The following is a 19,921-nucleotide window of genomic DNA, read 5'->3' as shown; positions in this document are numbered from 1 at the left end:
TCTTGCAGTATGGCAGTATGGATGTGCCATGACTGCTCTGTTCAAAAGCAAAGGTGTACTGTGGTGTAGGTGTACAGTACAGTGGCCCTAACTTGGTGTGCTAAGGGCTGACTTCACAATACCAAAGATGTACTGTACTGTCCTTTAGATGCGCTGTACACTACCCGCCTGGTGTACTGTGGTTTCTAAAGGTGTACTGTACTGTGGCTTAGATGTACTGCAGTAGTTAGGGCAAGGAAGGACCTCTCGTAGTGAAGAGGTTAGCCAGAGTTCAGTACACAGTGTTCTGTATGTACTATTTTGTGATGTGCCTGTTTGTACCATGATGGATGTACAGTTCTATGGTGTGTGTGTGTGTGTGTGTGTGTGTGTGTGTGTGTGTGTGTGTGTGTGTGTGTGTGTGTGTGTGTGTGTGTGTGTGTGTGTGTGTGTGTGTGTGTGTGTGTGTGTGTGTGTGTGTGTGTGTGAGAGAGAGAGAGAGAGAGAGAGAGAGAGAGAGAGAGAGAGAGAGAGAGAGAGACGTCTGTAGCAAGAGGAAGCAAAGCAGCAGGAGGCACCATAAAACGTGGAGAAAGCAGCAGCAGGTTATATAAGCAGTGAAGGGCGGGCAGTGAACATAGCAGTGAGGGTCGAGCAGAGAGGACAGCTGTTACTAAGCAGGGAGGGGGCAGCCAGCAGACGGAACAGATGGCAGATAGCAGCAGATTACTAGCAGGGTTTGGCAGTTTGAAGAATGGGCGTGACTGTGTATTTATAAACTGCTGGAATGACTTTTGTTTGGGGGTCTGACGGTCTGGAAAAAGAGAGAGAGAGAGAGAGAGAATAGTAGACGAGGTTTGGCATCTTGAACAACAGGCCTTGGAGGCAGAAGGTGAAAGAGCAGGAAGGAATCAGCAGACAAGTTTAAGCAGTATATATAGGAGGCATGACAGTGTATTACAGGTAGCAGGAATGGCCATGTAGTAGGATAGTGGGCAGAATTCTCATTATTTTTTTGCAGTGGAGAGGTTAGTCACACCGGGGAAATAGTCGCAAGTGTGGCAGGGATGACGTAGGAACTGTATTTTAACAAAGTACAGTTTAAACAATAGAGATGCTAGTGTATTATAACGTGGGAATGACTGAACTGTAAAAAAAATAAGGAGGGGGGGAAGATACGGACTTAACCCTTCAATCTGATTGCATAATTTTTTCATTGTATTGTTTTTCTCTCTAATTTTACTCAGCTTTGAAGGCATATTTCAATCTGGAATTAAATACGCTATTATGAGACGTAGGGAATTTATATATAGTTGTATGAGGTGTAGTGAATTAAATATACAGTAGTATGAGAAGCAGTAACTGGTGAGATGATTGGCAGTGGCAGTGATATGCATCGTCAGGCATGAGGTGAGGACTCCTATAGGTATGCTTATCAGAGCAGTGGTATGTGAACAACGGTTGGCACAGGAGTAGACAATTTGGAAGCATGGAAATTATGGCACTAGTGAAAGGAAGGATGACATGGAAATTAGGTAAGGGAATTAAGGAAATAATGGCAGAGGTGGGTGAAAGGGGGGACTACTCGGGGAGACTCCTAAAACTATGGAAATCACACTGGAGACGAGGAGTTAAGGGAATCATGGCTGTGGTGAAGGAACAGTAATAAGAAGAGTTTGAAAAAACAGGTAAATGAAATTAGAGCAGTGGTGCACGACAGGAAGACAGAAGAGGTTGAGAGGCCAAGTGGCGTGGAAATACGGATAGCGGTGAGGGAGGCGAAGTCAGAATAGGTTAGGGGGCAATGAGGTCTGGAAATTAGGACAGTCATAAAGGAATAAGATGCAAGAACTGGTTTAAAGATGGATGGAAATTAGAGCAATGGTGAAGGAAAAGTAGTTGGGCCAGACTGGAAGGCCAAGAGGTACAGATACTACAACAGTTGTGAGGGAGAAGTTAGAACAGGCTGAGGGGTCATGAGGCAGGACAGCAGGAGGGTCGTGAAAGGAAAAGACATTAGAACAAATTGGATGGCCATCGTAGGATATCAGAAAAGTTATGGAGTTGTAGTAACTAGAACGGGCTGAAAGGCCAAAAGGAAGTTAAGACAGTAGTAAATGAGGAGATGTTAGGAAAAAAAAAAAAAAGAGAGACTTGGAGGTATACAAATCAGGTTAGAATAAACTGGGAGTATAGGAAGTATGGATATCAGGTTAGAACAGCAGGATGAGGCCACGAGGTATGGAAACGAGGTCAGTGGCGAGTGAAAAGAAGGTTAGGTCAGGCTGAGAGGCCATGAGAGGAGGCAAGCCTGGGTCCAGTGGGGCAGGCCAGAGCAGAGATTGTACTTATAAACCGTCCTAAGCTCAAGCTGTGTATAAGATTGGTTGTGTATATGTTTGCCCTCACTCACACAGCTACCGAACACATCACAATCAAACTGCAGCGAATATTAAGGAAAAACTATAAGGGAGAAAAATTATCCGTGCAAACAGTTTACTATAGAGTCATACTTCAGCAAATAGGTTTGGATCCTCTTTCAAACGATCCTTAGCTTCTCCCAACAAGCTCACATCCACTCCTAAGCCGTCACTCTGATATCCTCTTTTTATATCCTATTATTACTACCGTCTTACGATTTTTCTTAGCTCGTGAAGACTCTGAACTGCAGAAGCTTAGGTACAGCCTTCATTAACCCCGTCACTACTACAGGTCTGTCCCAGGTTGAAGAGTCATCTGGAGGTAACATGAACAGAACTGACCCTTTAAATCACTTAACTCTCTCTCTCTCTCTCTCTCTCTCTCTCTCTCTCTCTCTCTCTCTCTCTCTAATATCTTCTTGCTGCCACCAGATGATTTTATTCAACTCTGGGGAGACTTTTGGAATTGGAGGGATTAGATGCAGCTTTCATTAACCCTCTCGCTGTTTAAGGAATTTGCCAACCTGAATAGAATCGTCCGGTCATAACAAGAATAAAACAGTAAAAGATGCCAATGAACTGAAATGGGTTAAAATACGCCATCGGACTGAAGGGGTTAGCTGTTCTGTGCCACGTCGTAAATCTCTGCTCGGCCCTCAGTGGTCATCTTCTTACTGGTTTCGAGAACTTCTTAACACCTCTCCCTCGGTGCCTTATTTTTCACCTTCCACCCAAACACCCTCTTCCATTCTGCTCATACAGACGATGTCGATATAAAACAACACCAATAACATAACAAGAACATACTGAGAAGAAGAGCAATAGATAAAGTAAATCGCTACGGAAGAAGGGCTACGTGCGCTGTCTCCTTTCCAACGGGATTACGTATGAACCCCTAAGCATCGGTGTGAAGGGGGGGGAAAGGGCAGTTCCATCCCAACCCCCCCCTCCCACCTTCGAGTACAGAGGCCTAAGGCTAGTTCACCGTAATCCAGTACAAAAAGGTAGATGACCTGCATACTTTTTACCTTGATGGCATTGGGCTTCCTGATCGAAATGCCTTCAGTCACTTCTTGGAGATGGAACCAATCAAAGGTCGTCACTCCAACACACACACACACACACACACACACACACACACACACACACACACTTTCCCCACGCCTATCAACACCCACAACCGAATCATCCTCGACATGGCATTCTTAATAACGAAGCTTAACGTCTATTTGGAAATCTACAGAATAAAAAAAAATAAATAAATAAGGAAGGGCATGGACCCGATTTTCCAGTCTCGTTAGCTAGTATATTCGTCGGGTTTAGGGGGGTTTCCTAGCACCTCTCCTTGGCGATTTATCTTCCCTAATACACCTCACTGTTCTCTTATTAGCTATTCATATCGGCATAGGCTACAACATACTCGTCTCTCCTTACGTGTGTGTGTGTGTGTGTGTGTGTGTGTGTGTGTGTGTGTGTGTGTGTGTGTGTGTGTGTGTGTGTGATTTACCTTGCATACCACACCTCATTATTCTCTCCCAAGTTAGCAGTATCTACGTAACATCAACATACGCTACATTACCAACATACAACACAGAATATGAACGTGCCATTCACTGACATATGCTGATAACGAAGAGGTGCTACAAACCCTCCTGGAATGCAGTTCTGGGTGTCAAAGTCTGGTTCTATAGTCATTTCTCTTCACTTTCTCTCTCTCTCTCTCTCTCTCTCTCTCTCAATATTAAAGAGAAATATTAGTAACAGAGAAGACTATTTCTTTTAACAGTATAAATGCTGTGGAGACTAGTTAATCCTGGAAATGGCTGACTCCCTCATGATCCGGACAACTCTAGCATTCCCTTCCTTCGAGCCCGAGAGTTAGTACCTTCATCATTAACCCCCTCATGATCGGAACAGCTTTAGCATTTTCATCCCGCTGACGCCAGACGATTTTATTCGGTTGCGTGAGTCATAGGCGCCTGAGAATTACGATCCTTGATAAATGCGATCCGTTTCGTGGTTTCTTTCACTCGTAAAGGAGTTTTTTTGGACGGCCCTCCTCTTCAGTTTCACTCTTCTCTCTTTGTTGTTCTTTCTTTTTCTTCTCTTCATTATCCTATCTTCTCTTCTCTAGTCACGCTTTTCTCTTCGTTCTTCGATCTTCTCTCTTTTTCTTCTCTGTTCATTATTTTCACTTCTTCTCTATTCACTCTTCTCTCATGCCTCTTCCCCCTTCTTTTTCGCCACCCCCTCCTTTGTCTTCTCTATTTTTCTTCTTCTCGTTCCTTCCTTCCTCTCTCTTCTCTTCCCTCCTCTCTTCTCCTTCCTTCCTTCTCTCATTCCTTTTTCTTGTCTGATCTTCCTTTCCTGTCTCTTTCCTTCTACCCTCTTCTCTTTTATTTCTTTTTTACTTCTCACAGCGTTCCTTCCTCTGCTGTTTCCTACCTTCATCTTCTTTTTGTCTTTCCTCTCTCCTTTTCTCACCGATCCTCGTCTCCTCTCTTCCTCCCTCATCGCTTTTATTCCTCCCTTTTTTCCCCTCTTTCTCTCTTCTTCCTCCTTCTTTGTATACACTTCATCGTTTATTCCCAAGCAGTTCCATATACCCCACACCTTCACATACCACCACCTGGGCGCTAATACCACCGTCCATACCCACTACATGATGGGGAAGTCTAATCTGTTTTAATGGCATTCAAATAATCAGCCTGTTCCCTGGCCCAGCCTGGTATAGAACTTCCGTCCTTTTGTGTGTGTGTGTGTGTGTGTGTGTGTGTGTGTGTGTGTGTGTGTGTGTGTGTGTGTGTGTGTGTGTGTGTACAGTATACAGTCGGTAAAATATCTATCTGAACAGCTGGCCACGATGAATTTCCAAATGAACACTAAAGATTCGGTCACTTTGGAAGAGTTGATAATTATGTCTGTTTGCAAGGTGCGTCTGTCAATAAATTCGCAAAATGTAACCAGTAATTCGGGTATTAAATGCAGAAAACACTGTAATCTCTGAACCTTTTTTTACATTACAGAACAGAGGGAGGAGCGGCAAATGAAAAAAAAAATTATAATAACCCATATCCTCAAAGAATGTTCAAAATGTTTCGCTCTTTGTCTGACTTAGGATGCTCAGAATCTTCAGGTATATTTCTGAACTTTGTGTACCATCGGGGACAAAATTTCGCCAACTATTTTGCTTCTTAGTTCCCTATTCTAGCTAATATTCTCTGGCTGGGAAAGGTTTGGTATGCTTCTAGACTCACACATACTCAATAATCCTTTTTGACAGGATCCGTCAGTGAGGAAAGTGACGGACACAATCTAAGTGAAAAACAAACGCAGTGGAAACGTAGGTGAATATTTTGCCCCCGACTGCACGTTTACTTTATGCTTCCTTGCCTGTAAAAAATAAGCGCATTAATTTATACTGGATATTCATTTGCGTGTCGTTCTAAGCGCATTTTTTGTTTCAGACTAATAATCTGTCAAACTTAGTAACTACTTAAGGCAATACACAGTCCCAAGTCTAAAATTATCCTCTCTGTATAGGCTATCGGTCTTATTCTGATTGACTAAGATCTCATAGCGCCTGTTCCTTAGAAATTCATTTTACACACTCCACGTTAATAAGCAAACGATGTCCATAACATCAGGAGAAAAATAATATACAAGACAGTATGAAGCTGAGCATGAAAATTAAATCGTCAAGGAAGAAGTTTTACGAAATCAATGTCAATTAGAATACAACTCAATATTTGACATGCATCCCTACCTAAAAAAAAAAAAAAAAAGTTATAAGTTTTACGAAGTTTTCCAAAGAAAACCTGGCTCTCTGGGAAGTAAAATCAGGGAAAATTCCTTACCCACTCTTCCACTGAGCCTGCTTAACACTTAGAGTATGTCCGTCACTTCCCACCCTGACACGTCATATAAAAGATCATCATCTATTGGAAGAGAAACATACCAAACCTCTCTCAACTTAGGAATATTGGGCAGCATAGGAAAGTGAGGAGTAAAAGAGGTGAAATATTCAATGAACTTTGGAGAAACTTCCAAATCAAGATTCTCTGCTTAGGAATATTAGCCAGCAGAGGAAAGTGAGAAGAACAAGTGAAATTTGGAGAAACATGCCAAACCAGAACTTTCTCAGCTGAGGAATGTTTGGCAGCATAGGAAAATGAGAAGTAGAAGAGGTGCAATATTAAACGAACTTTAAAGAGGCATACCAAGCCAAACTCTCTCATCTTGGGAATATTTGATAGCAGAGGAGAGTGAAATGTAGAAGACGTGAACATAAAGCGAACTTCAGAGAAACAAACTCAGAGTGAGAAGTAAAAGAGGTGAACAAGCGGTGAACTTTAGATACGCATACAAAAATCTCTCTCAGCTTACGAAAATCAGCTTCCAGAAAAAAAGTCAGAAAAGGCAAACTTTTGTCCCCGACTGTAGGTATAAGACTGATCGTGCTGCGTGTGATCACCTCATGCCAGCTAATTTTCTTCAGCCCAAGGACGTCATTTTTACTTCATTTTAGCGATCCTCAGACGGTTTTATTCGAGTTAGGACTGACTTTTAGAACTGGAATGGTTTGGTATAGCCTTCCCTGTCGCCTTTACTAGCAGAGAGCCTTCCAAAGTTGAAAAAAATCGTCTCATGGTATGAAAAAAAATAAATCCCAGGAAGGGCTAAAACTCTGTCTCCGGTATTACTCAGTCTCTCCTTAATAAAATCGTCTAGTGTTAGCTGGAATAGAAATCTTAAAGAGTTTTTTCGGCCATGAAGAAAACAGTACTAAACACGTGACCATGAGAGAGCCGAGATACTTAAGAACCCACTTACTGTACTATGAGATGTTGGGGGACGTATTCCAGATGGTACAGCAGAATTCGTAGACCCTTTCTCTCCGCGACTTATTTTGTACGGTACACCTTATCATTCTCTTGTGTGTTATTTACGTCGCTTTCGTAACGACACAGTTTGCATCAAAAACATACAAGAGGATACTGGGGTGTACCGTTCAAAATAAGTCGCTAGGGTAGAAGTGTTACGAAATCTCCAGGGTCACTTCGGATGCTGCCCCTGATTAGATATACCACGTCCACTTCTCAAAGATCAAGTAGCTTTCTCTGCCCTACGGCCTACTGAGGATACGAAAAATGTTAAGAATAAAATCCGTGGCATCCCAGGCGTGCACTGGAATGTGGAAGAACATTGATCCTTGTAAGAATTATTACATAAGCATGTTTCTGCAGTCTGGGCACGACTGGCTCCCGCTCTAGTCTGTCGCCATTAACGTTACCTGTGAAATTACTTAATGTACTTTGCACTGCGGTGGGTGTATTAGATTAAGGTGTGGTCATTTCCTTGCTGAAGAGTGTTATAGAGGTTCATGAATGCATCTAAAACTTTGGCTCAGTTGTTGCGCATTGATCATTGATTTTGTGGTGGGCGTGTCGCCAGTGCTGATCAAATCTTTTCTTTAGTTTCAGATGTGGCTGAACAGACAAGCTATCCCCTCATCGTGAGACCTGCCGGATGTTACGTCACCGCAGAGAAGGGTCGTCATGAACCTAAGTTTGACTAGCAAGAGACGTCATGAAAGTAAGGCTTTCCGATTGGATGATGACGCAACGGCTGGGCGGTGATTGGGCGGGCGGGGTGTGACGCGGGGCGAGGCGGAGCGGTGGTTGGTGGATGCCGGGCTGCCAGACTCAGCCAGACCACAGCGGCGCTCACATGGCCAGGCAGTGGAAGCCCCTCTCACCCCCAGTCTGGAGGCTTCTCATCAGCTGTTCGCAAGGGCGGAGCTGCGGTGGTCGGCTCGCTCGCCTCCTCGCATTTGTGGCAGGCCGGCTAGAGGAACAGACTTGTTCCTCGAGAGGTGCAGAAGGACTTGGGGACTCTGGAGTATGAGTGCTGCTGCTGCCACAATATAACCCTTAAGCTCCATGGCCATTAGGATCAGTGAAAGTTCAGCCGGCGACACCTTGACATCATCAGCTGCTGCGGCTGCCGGCCGGCAAGGTGAGTAGAACATTCTAGTGATGCCTCCCTCCTTCTCCCTAGAGCCGCCACCCTCCTTCAGCTTGTGCTTTGTGGCCGCCTTCCTCCTCACCGTCCTTCACTCCCACACTCGAGGACGGTGCAGGGTCGCTCGCCTTCCCGACAAAAAACCTCCCGGAAGTGTTACACAGAAAGTAAGCTAGTGATGTGAGTGAGGCGGGTGGATGCTCTGTGCCTCCTATAACCCACCACCACCCCACGGCCCCCACCTCTCGCCTGGCACCGTGGAGATGTCACCCGTTGGAACCAAGCAAGCGGTGACCACGAGCGAGACTTGTGTAAAAAAATAATAATAATAATACAACCAAAGTCCAAAACAAAGCTCGTGGTTTTACAATTGGAATGATAAAAAATTTGTGTGAAAAGGGATGATGACGGACCATGCACAAAATTCATCACCTAAAATGCTGCAGTCTCGCTCGTCCACCTCCGTAAATGTGTCAAAAAGTTATGAGCAGAGATGAGTGTGTGAGATGTTTCTGAGTGAGTTCTTGATGATTTCCTGGTGCATCAGTGTGGTGGAGTGGCAGAGGGTGGAGGCTGTGGCTAATGGAAGTTGTGGTTAATGGAGGTTGTGGTTATTGGAGGCTGTGCCTAATGGAGGTTGTGGTTACTGAAGGCTGTGGTTAATGCAAGTGGTGGATAAATGAGGCTGTGAATAAAAGAAGTTGTGGTTAATGGAAGTAATGTGGTTAATGGAAGTAATGTGGTTAAAGGAAGCTCTGAGCATCGTTTGGGCCTAAAGCGACAAGGATAGGCCTCTTGCGGACTGGTGCCTGCAGCCAAAGAAGGAAGGAAGGGAAGGAGGGGGAAGTGATATTTCTCTCTCTCTAAAGATCACTCCTGGAAACTGAAGATTCATGCCTGTCCACTGCACGAGGGTCACTAAAGCAGACAATAAGTTTTTTTCTATGTCTCAAAATCCGCAGAAAATCAGGTTCCACAAGCCTAAGTAGACAATCAGTTTTTGCTAAATCCTACAATTATTCCCAAGAAATCTCGTTCCGCAAGTCTGAGTCTCAATCTTCCCCTCGAATACGACCCGGAGCTGTCATTTTACGTCCAAGGTCCCTACTTATACTGCTGCTTAAGAAGAGACAAGAGGGGTGGGCAATCGAAGGGGAATATAAGTGGCAAAAATCACACTCATCAGCTTCGGTTCGCCCATGTTAGAGGCTGAGTTTGGGCCGTGGCTTAGGTGGCAAATGGAGGCTTCGTAACACCTTTTCCTTGGCGATTTATTTTGCACATTACACCCTACCATTCTCTTGTGTGTTTGCATCAGTTCCAGAGGACAGTGAGGTGTAATGTGCAGTGCAAATCGCTAAAGAGGAGGTGTTACGAAATCACATAAGCGATCTACTGTGAACAGCTGGCAAAGAGGAAAGTAGGCCTGAAGGGCGACAAGAGTTAAATAAAAAAAATACTGGCAACTGATACGGATTAAATAAGAGAATAAAATACATAATGGCAGTAGAGCTGCGATATAGGGCAAAACAAAAGAAATAATTGTAGTGGAGTTAAGATACACGATAGATAAATGGGATAAATGATAGATTAATGGCAAATAATGGGAGTAAAGTCGCGTTACAAAAAACAATGGTGACAGAGTTGTAAGATAAAGGATGAATAAATAATGGCAGTCGAGCTGATACGAAATAAGCAAGACAAAAATAATATGAAGAATAATAGTACAGTTGCGATATTCGGCATAAATAAGAAACATATGAGACAAATAAAAGATAAATGATGGCAGCAGAGATGTGATAAACGGAATAAATAAATAAATAATATCAGTAGAGCCAAGATACGGGAATAATAAAATACAAATATGGAGAGTACGATAATGAGACAAATAATGGCAGCAGGGAATAATATAAATAATCGAAGCAGCGTAGATACACTAGATAAATAAGAAAGAAATAAAGACACTAGTTATTCCTGAGGTCCAATAAGTGGCTTAATAGCGATGTATGAATCACCCGTAAGAGATTCTGCTAAAACCCTTCAATCCGCTGATGTATTATTTTTTTCTGCTTTTTCACTTTAAGGCCACCAGTTCAATTTAAAGACTGCCAGCTCAGAGGTCAGAGAAGGATTTCCTTTAGGTTATATTAGATTAGGTTATATCAGGTTAGTATACTTTTTTTTCAAAACCCTTCAATTCGTAAAGTCTCTCCGATGCTGAATATATCTGTTTGTTGGCGATACTTAGAATATATAATACCTGTAAGTCATCAGGGTGAAGTGGCTAATCCCTTACACAAGACGATTTCTTTTTTTCGATATTTCTGCCGCTTCTAGACGATTTTGTTAATACTTGAGAGCTTTCCTGAAGGAGTAAGTGAAGACTGTATCTGATCTCTCGAGCTGGAAAAGTCTCTAAGTCTCTCCTAACCCGTGTACAAATGGACAAGAGATAGCAATAGTATCGATTCTACTGTATATACTTCTCATCCAATCCTTCATACCCCCACCAGAACGTAGGGACCCAGGGCTAGGCTACATGATCCAGATGAATTACAGTACTGTTAACCATGTCATCTGAGGGAAATGGGTAACTGTGAAAAAAATATATATATAGTATCATAGAAAGTGAGGCCATTCGCTAACACTAGGACCACGAGCCGCGTTCTGGTTGGTATATGAGGCTTCTTAGTGCCTATTCCTTTGCGATTTATTTTCTTAAACCTTACTTTCTCCTTTATGGTATTTCTAACTGGTATGCCGCAAGTTTCTTTCTTATCGATTTTTTCTCATCACACCTTAATGATCCTCTTGTGTTACTGATCTACACTGTATTAAGAGTAAATAGTTATTCGTAACATGCAAGAGTAACTATGGTGTTAGAAAATAAATCGGTAAAGAGAAGGTGCTGCGAAGCCTCCTGTACCACCCTGCAATAGGCCCCGTGTATCGAGGAAGTCACATGATGGGAGTGGCAGTGGAATGTGGCAGACAATTACCGTAGGGTTTTATTTGGGTCGCCCCCCCCATTTCTCTCTCTCTCTCTCTCTCTCTCTCTCTCTCTCTCTCTCACACACACACACACACACACACACACACACACACAACAGACGGTTTTATGTGGCATAGGAAAAACTTATTAAACTAGAGGGGTTAGATATTCTTCCTTAACCCCTTCGTTGGCAGAGGTCTTTCCTAGGCTGAATAAAATCGTCTGATACTTGAACGTGTAAAATAAATGACGGTCTTTTGCTGACGGGATTAAGATGAAAAACGTAGAATAAATGGCAGAGAAAGGCGTTACGAAAAAATGCTAAAGTAAACCAGGACGTAGCCTTAAACCCTTGAATCAGGTGACTTATTCTAGTGGTTTATTCTTGCCACCTCCAGACGGTTTTATTCACCTGATTTTTTTTTTTTTTTTAGTGAAGGATTTATTATATCTATCACCTACAGTTCGAAAAAGTCTATCGAAAAAAAAAAAAAAGAGCATCGGGCTGAAAGGGCTAAGGGTCATATTCTAAGCAGTGGCTTGGGAGATTCCGCAACATTTTTCTCTTCGCGATTTAGTCTTGAATACTCCTTTGATATCCTGTTGTAAGCCACCGATAAAAACTGTGTCGATTTTAATGCGGTGTACCATAAGAGAGAATATTAAGAAGTAGCAGGCAAAATAAATCGCTAAGGAAGAGGCGCTACGAATTTTAAGATGTGGAAGACAGAAAAAATCGCTAAAGGTGGGGTGCTACGAATATTACGATGTAGAAGATAGACTAATGTAGACTATTCTTATCCCGATAGACTAATGTAGACTATTCTTATCCCGTGGCGCCGTCCAAACTGCTATTCATTCTACGGTCGTTAGATATCAACAAATCATGTCCATAATTCCAGATACGACGCCAACTGAGAGAGAGAGAGAGAGAGAGAGAGAGAGAGAGAGAGAGAGAGAGAGAGCACCCATCTGTCTTATTTCGATGGGTCTTTTCGGGATTAAATGGAGCGTCGGAAAAACAGCCATTATTTAAAGAAAAAAAAAAAAAAAAAACTGATCTTAATAATTATTCCAAGTGTTGTAGAAATGGCGGGTGTGGTAGGAGGTGAGGTACAGCTGTGGTCAATAGTCTCTTTACACCCTCTAAAACCACGTAAGGGCCTAGGGAGATCTTGTATTTCTCTCTCTCTCTCTCTCTCTCTCTCTTACAACATTTATAAGTGTAAGGGAACTATTGGCAGGAGAAGACAGCCAGGTACAAAAGTTCGTCTGCCAATCCACTGCGTCTGCTTCACACTTGGGCATGTCAGTCACTTTCCTCCCTAACACATGATACCAAAAGAAAATCATCTATGGCCAGAACACCATACTAAGCCTCTTCACTTAGGTATATTTGCCAGGGAAAGTGAGAAGTATAAGAAGGGGAATACTGGGTGAACTTTTGTGCCCAACTGTATAGTCATGGCGACTGACTCTTGCCAGACAGAGATCGAGGTCGTGGATGGAGGGGGATTAGGTGTATACTTAAGTGATGTGGAGGGAAGTTGGGGGGGGAGGGGACTGATGACGATGATGATGATGATGATGATGAAGATCGAGAGGAGAGTAGGAGAAAGATAAGGATGAGGATGAGAAATAAAAGATGAATGATGATGATGATGATGATCTAAAGGAGAGAAGTGTAAAAGGAGTAAGATAAGGATGTGGATGAGAAGTAATAGATGAATAATAATGATGATGATGATCTAGAGGAGAGCGGAGTAGAAGGAGAAAGATAAGGATGAGGATGAGAAATAAAAGATGAATGATGATAATGATGATGATCGTGAGGAGAGTGGGATAAGGAGGAGAAAGACTTGGATGAGGAGGACAAATAAAAGATGATGGTGATGATGATGACCGGGAGGACAGTAGGAGGAGGAGAACGAAGAGGAGATGGACAGAGACGATGAGGAGGAGGAAAAAGAGGAGACGATGGATGATGACAGAGATATATACTGAGAAGGCAAAGTAGATGAAGGTGAAATTAATTGAAGATATGAGGGTGGCTGTAGATATTGTGTAGCCGGAGAAGAATGACGAGAACGAGAATGAAGGTCAAGAAACAGGTGGAGACAGCACGGAGAAGGGAGAATGTAGGAGAAGATGGCTTTTTGGGGAGATGATTTCAGTGGCGTAGGACGATTCGTAACACCTCTTCCCTAGCGATTTGGTCATCACATTACATCTCAATACCCTCCTGCAAGTTACTGATTCAAACTATGTGGATATTAAAGCGACAAAAACAGCACGCAAAGCAACGCCAAGGTGTAATATGCAAAATGAATCGCTGAGGAAAGAGTGCTACGAGCCCTTCCAAGCCAATAAGACCCACTGTGTCTCCTTGCCAGACTTGAACTCCTCGCCAGACCACGGCAAGAATAAAATAGAAAGATCACAGTGGAAGATGTAGAAGTAGGGGGAGATATGCAAGAGAAAGTGTAAGAATGTGGCTCTGAATTTAATTAGGTTATTACTGTGTTACCTTGTGCGACTCTGACCTCCTCCCAGACGATAGAAAGAGGCAATTAAGTGATCGTAGAGAAAGACTGAATAGGTGGAGATCCCTGTGTGTGTGTGTGTGTGTGTGTGTGTGTGTGTGTGTGTGTGTGTGTGTGTGTGTGTGTGTGTGTGTGTGTGTGTGTGTGTGTGTGTGTGTGTTTTCTGTATTAGTAAGAGTAAAGAGTTACAGTTTCTTAAGAAGGACTAGACCTCTCATCCAGACGACAGTAAGAAACAAGATCATAATGGAAGTCTGTGATGCTGATGGTGACAGGAGTGGAGGAGTACCGGTATGTAGAAAAGTGCAAGTGACAGTAAATGAAGTTAGTGGCCTGTTAATAAAGACTCAATTTCCCAACAGACAATAGAAAGATGACAAACCAAGATGACCGAGAAAGATCTAGACGTAAAAGTAAGCAAAGAGAGAGATGATAGAGGAGGATTTTGAAGTACACGGAGACAGATGTGGAAAGGTATGAGTTTGAGGGTGGGTTTGGACGGAATAACAACTTGCTGCTGTTACCTTGCGAGAGAGACTACTTCCTGCCTGACGATAGCAAGACACAGATGGAAAATCGAAGTGGGGGACTGAGATGCAGACGGAGACAGGAATGGAAGAGTGGGTATTTGCGTGTGACTTTGGAAAGATTTAAATGTTAGTATCTTCCATATGACTTACTTTCCCACCAGATAAGAAATAGGAAGCAGGTAAGAATAGGAAGATCACAGTGGAAGATTGATAAGCAGATGATGAGGGAAGCTGTAGTGCCGGTATATTAGCGATTTATTTAGCTTATTCCACTTACTAGTCTTTACAAATCAACACAGTTTTTCTGATTAACACACAAGAGTCTACTGAAGGGTAAAGGCGGAGTAAATCGCTATGGAAAAGGTGCAACGACATCTCCAACCAATACATGTATCATAATGGCGGCCAGTGAAGAAAAGATTTTAAGACATGATGATAAAATGGGGGATAAAAGTTGAGAGAGAGAGAGAGAGAGGGCCTATGATTTTGTGAGTAATATTGGTGGAAGTGGAGGGATCTGGTGGAAGTGAAGGGATCTGGTGGAACAGGAAGTGGGGTGTGGAAGCCTCGTGATTGGTGAGATGATTGGTGAAGCAGGAAGTGGATTGGTCAGGAAGGGGAGAGGAGGTGGAGGGGGGTTTGTGGGAACTGCCAGTGTGGTGTGATGGAGTGGGGCTTGCTAACTCCACCTTAAGACAGTTTCAGCTCCACCTCATTTTACTCTCTCTCTCTCTCTCTCTTCTCTCTTCTCTCTCTCTCTCTCTCCCTTTTCCACATTTACATCTCCAGCACACCTTATTCTTTATTTATTTGCATAATTTACTTTCACCTCTCTTTGCCCTCATCATTATCATCATCATCATCATCATCATCATCATCATCATCATCACACCTTTACTAGGTTTTATCTTAAGGTCGTAAACACAACTATTATTATTATTTATTTATTTATTTGCCAACAAGATCATTTTTTTATTCAAGTTAAGGTGAGCAGTAGGAGCCTGAATATTAAGAGTCTCCATTAACTATTATTTGGAAATACTTTACCTACTACCAGACGATTCTATTCCAGTGAGGATAAGACAAATAATAAAGCAAGGGTATTAACATATCCACGTTTACTTTTACCTCTAACAAAAGGCAATTTTATTCAATTTGGGGGATATTTAGAGTTTGAAGGGATGGACTGAGACTTAATCAGTATAAAGATACAAAATCGTCTAATGGTTGCAAGAATATAATATAAAAATAGAAAAATAAAAAATAAAATACGCCACCATAAACAGGCGATCTTTTATAAAGTTTTCTTACATAATAAGTGTGTGTGTGTGTGTGTGTGTGTGTGTGTGTGTGTGTGTGTGTGTGTGTGTGTGTGTGTGTGTGTGTGTGTGTGTGTGTGTGTGTGTGTTATCTGAGGAATTAAATCGCCTTCGAGGAGTTACTAATTTAGAACTATTGTCAAAGTGCTGTTATTCCTTCAGCCTCTTTTTGTTAGTGTACTTATTGTTATTTCTTTCTGTTAATGTTTTTACTCGTTATTCATTAATTGTTAGACCTTTAGACTATTATTGTATTCGTGATTTAGTCCGTGATTTTTACAGCTTAATAACTGTTAGCCTTATTAAGCTTTTATTTATCATTTTCTTTATTTTTACTTCTATTTCTTCTTTATTTCCTTACGTCTTTCTTTTATTCATTTTAATTATGAAGATTCCTCCATTGCCAAACTGCCCAAATCTCCTCCTCCTCCTCCTCCCCATTTCATCTCATGCTTTCTCTCTCTCTCTCTCTCTCTCAGCCAGTTACCACCCGCCACCTCATTATCATTGTTTTCCTTCCCCGTCACACCCAGCTCCCGAGGTGTCGCCTTGAGAAATGCTCCACAACCCACCAACACCTTTACACACACACACACACACACACACACACACACACACACACACACACACCTCACTCAAAATTTCCTCGTGCAGATCTCAACAAATCTATTTTCATACAAATCCTACCATGTATTTTGTTTTTCACAGATCAACAGAGGAAGGAAAAACGAATTAAGTAAAAAAAAAGGTTTGCACTCACGAAACGGACCCACCCACGACTAAAAAATCATTATGCAGAGCTCAAAATTTAGTCAGAAATTTAACAACAAACTTCTCTCAATATTCTCTCCTTCACATCTTGGCACATCACAATTTACTATCACTTACTAATAACTCACTGGTACACTTTATTTAATGTTTCGTCATGAAAATCTTGGAATATCATTTTATACACTCACAATCTTACTCACCGACACTTTACTGATAACTTCGCGAGGCACATCTTAGTAAAACAAACTTTACTCGAAAAATGGCAATGAAAATCTTGGTATATCTCTTCATACACTCAGTCCTACTCACCCACGCTTTACACAAAACTCCGTCAATGAAATAGTTTATCGCATTTTACTCATAATTTGCACGTGTTAAACTAGGTATACTCGTGCCTAATTCAGTGTTCAGATTGTTGTATGCGACCTCTGCTTACCGGTGGTGGTGGTGATTTGTGAGACTGTGTAAGCGGCTTGAAAGTAAGTGGCATTCACAGAACTGACCTGTTTCCGTGCTGTATCGTCCTCCACTTACCTCTGCAATAAAAACAAAAATTCAGTGTTAATATCCAGCGGTGATTTAGCCACTTATTAATAACAGTAATATTAAAATGCATGATATTAACAGCTTTACCATGAGGAGGTCTGTTATAACTATCTAGTTCGCACTTTTATGTTCAGTTTGGAAAAGGCCTCCCTATCCCTCACTGCCATCCCGTCCCTCCCTGTCTCCGTCCCTCGTTTCTCCCTCCCTTTTCTCTCCGTCCCTCTCTTCTCCCTCCCTTTTCTCTCCGTCCCTCTCTTCTCCCTTTTCTCTCCGTCCCCCTCTTCTCCCTCCCTTTTCTCTCCGTCCCTCTCTTCTCCCTCCCTTTTCTCTCCGTCCCTCTCTTCTCCCTCCCTTTTCTCTCCGTCCCCCTCTTCTCCCTCCCTTTTCTCTCCGTCCCTCTCTTCTCCCTTCCTCTCTCTCCACTCCTCCATACCTCCCCCTCCATAGTTCCTCTTCCTCAATGCCTCCCTATCCCTTGGCTCCCTCCCTTCCCCTCCCTGCCCCGTGGAGAGAGTAGAGATAGGGAAGGGTCTGTGTAGTGAGTCGACCATACCTTCCTCCATTTCTTTACTCTCTCTCTCTCTCTCTCTCTCTCTCTCTCTCTCTCTCTCTCTCTCACACACACACACACACACACACACACACACACACACACACACACACACACACACCATCCAAGAGAGAGCAAGGGTGTGGAGGGGAGGGGATCGGAGGGGGGTAAGGGTGGGGAGGGGGGCTTGGGGGAGGGGGGAGGGGGCTGTTGCTATGGGGCTGCCTGGCTCTTACACCTGTCGCCGCTCCCTCTCGATCTTCCCGATTTTCTACTGAACTTCGTCCGTTTTGAGATCGGTGAGTGATCGAGGCGGAATATCGGGAGAGAGAGAGAGAGAGAGAGAGATACTAGCCCCTTCAGTACGATTATGTCTTGATTTGGTTATAATATTAACTCCGACAATATCAGTGGAAGTCACACACACACACACACACACACACACACACACACACACACACACACACACACACACACATACAACATAACCCTTTCAGATGTGACGTCAGGGGTTTAATTTATACTCTTCCATCCATAGTGTCAGCAGCAATAAATAAAATAAATAAATAAATAAACAGCGAGAAATATAGCCGTATGGAATGACAAAACCCATGAAAATATAAACCTTTCAGTACGATGACGTTTAATAATATTTCTGTGCTTGCTATATCCACTTCAAACACCAAAGTAAAGATATAAAAAGATAATTCATAAACCTATCAAATTATATCCCTATTGCAAATTAATTACTTTACTACGAGAAATAATCTTTCCTTAATTAAATAAAACAGGAGGAAGGGAAAGTAAAATAATAGTCCCGTTGATGAAGAGGTTAATTATTCTTTCCTATCTGAATTTAATCGCCTGGGTATAGGAAGAAAAGAAAAAAAAAAATAGGATTCAAGAGGTTAACTTCCCATGCCTGACCTTCTAATCTTGCCTTATTTATCTATCTATTTATCTATCAATTTATCTTTACCTCTATATAAATTTGCTCAATATTGGAAAAACCCTACGTATTCAGGCACGATTATTTTTTTTATTTTTTTTTATTTATTTATTTTTTTTTTTTGTCTATCGCTTGACCGTGACCTTTGAACGTTACGATAACCTCGACATTTAGGGACGTTTTCGAGGTGCGCCTGGTGGTGTAGTGGTTAGCATGCCCCGGTCGGAGTTAGAGTCCCAAAAGGTGGACGGATTTTTGGAGAGGCGATCATGTAATGCCATCATAGTAAGATTTTAAATGAGTCATCGTACTGAAAGGGTCGATACAGGTGGAGATAGAACAGAGCTGCTGCTACTACTATACTACTACTACTACTACTACTATCACTAAAAATAATAATAATAGGTAGTACTCTAATTATATTCTTGTTTCTTATTTACTTAATTTCCTAACCTTACCGATGTTTGAAGTAGGAAAGGTTGGGCTTGCACCTGGTTTAACACTCCCCTTCAATCCCCTCACCCCTCCCCTCCCCCTCCCCTCAGTTCCTCCCTCCCCTCTCCTACCACTCAGTTCCCCTTTCTCTCCCCTCAATTCCCACTCAGTCTGCCGCCAATTCCTACTATATATATCTCCCCTCCCCTAAATCCCTTCTCTCTCCCCTCCCCTTCATTTCCCGTTCTCATCTCTCCCTCAATCCATCTACCCTTTAATTCCCCTCTCCCCTACTTCCCTGCATATACTCCCCCTCCCTCTCCCCTCAGTTTCTCCTCTCCTCATTTCCCCATCTCCCCTCTCCCCTTCAGTTCCTCCTCCCCTTCTACACCATTCAATTTCTCCTCCCTCCTCCCCCTGCACCTCCTCTGACCTCACATACCATCGATGAGGCTTCGTACCATTCCCCTTCCCTCCCTCTCCCTGTCTCCCCTTCCCCTAAAAGAACTCCCCTCTCCCCTAAAAGAACTCCCCTCTCCCCCACCAGACTCCCCTCCTGTACCTGTCTCCTTCCCTTCCCAGTACCCCCTTCCCTTCTCCCCCCCTCTCAATCTTCCCTCTCCTACCTGTCCCCCCATCTCTACATGTCTCTTCTCTTTTCAGTCTCCCTTCCCCCCTCCCTCTCTTCTCCCCCATTCCCACCACCCCCTCCCAGCCCAGACCGTCAGCTGTCCATCACCCCAGCACCGACTGTGTGTGTGTGTGTGTGTGTGTGTGTGTGTGTGTGTGTGTGTGTGTGTGTGTGTGTGTGTGTGTGTGTGTGTGTGTGTGTGTGTGTGTGTGTGTGTACTCGTTCATCTTTC

At 42.9% G+C, this 19,921-nt stretch overlaps 1 long non-coding RNA gene across 1 annotated transcript in view; it reads left to right on the top strand.

Moving 5' to 3' along the window:
• The first annotated feature begins 8,248 nt into the window (after positions 1 to 8,248).
• Positions 8,249 to 19,921, top strand: part of LOC145405823 (uncharacterized) — a 76,403-nt gene continuing 64,730 nt past the window's right edge. The window contains exon 1 of the long non-coding RNA XR_013898450.1: positions 8,249 to 8,417. This is a non-coding gene — a long non-coding RNA (uncharacterized LOC145405823). The remainder of the gene's footprint in view (positions 8,418 to 19,921) is intronic.

Source organism: Coenobita brevimanus, chromosome 68 (genome assembly GCF_032717465.1).
Source record: "Coenobita brevimanus isolate Jiangsu-jjx chromosome 68, ASM3271746v2, whole genome shotgun sequence".
NCBI lineage: Eukaryota > Metazoa > Arthropoda > Malacostraca > Decapoda > Coenobitidae > Coenobita > Coenobita brevimanus.
This window is presented reverse-complemented; position numbering and strand designations above follow the sequence as displayed.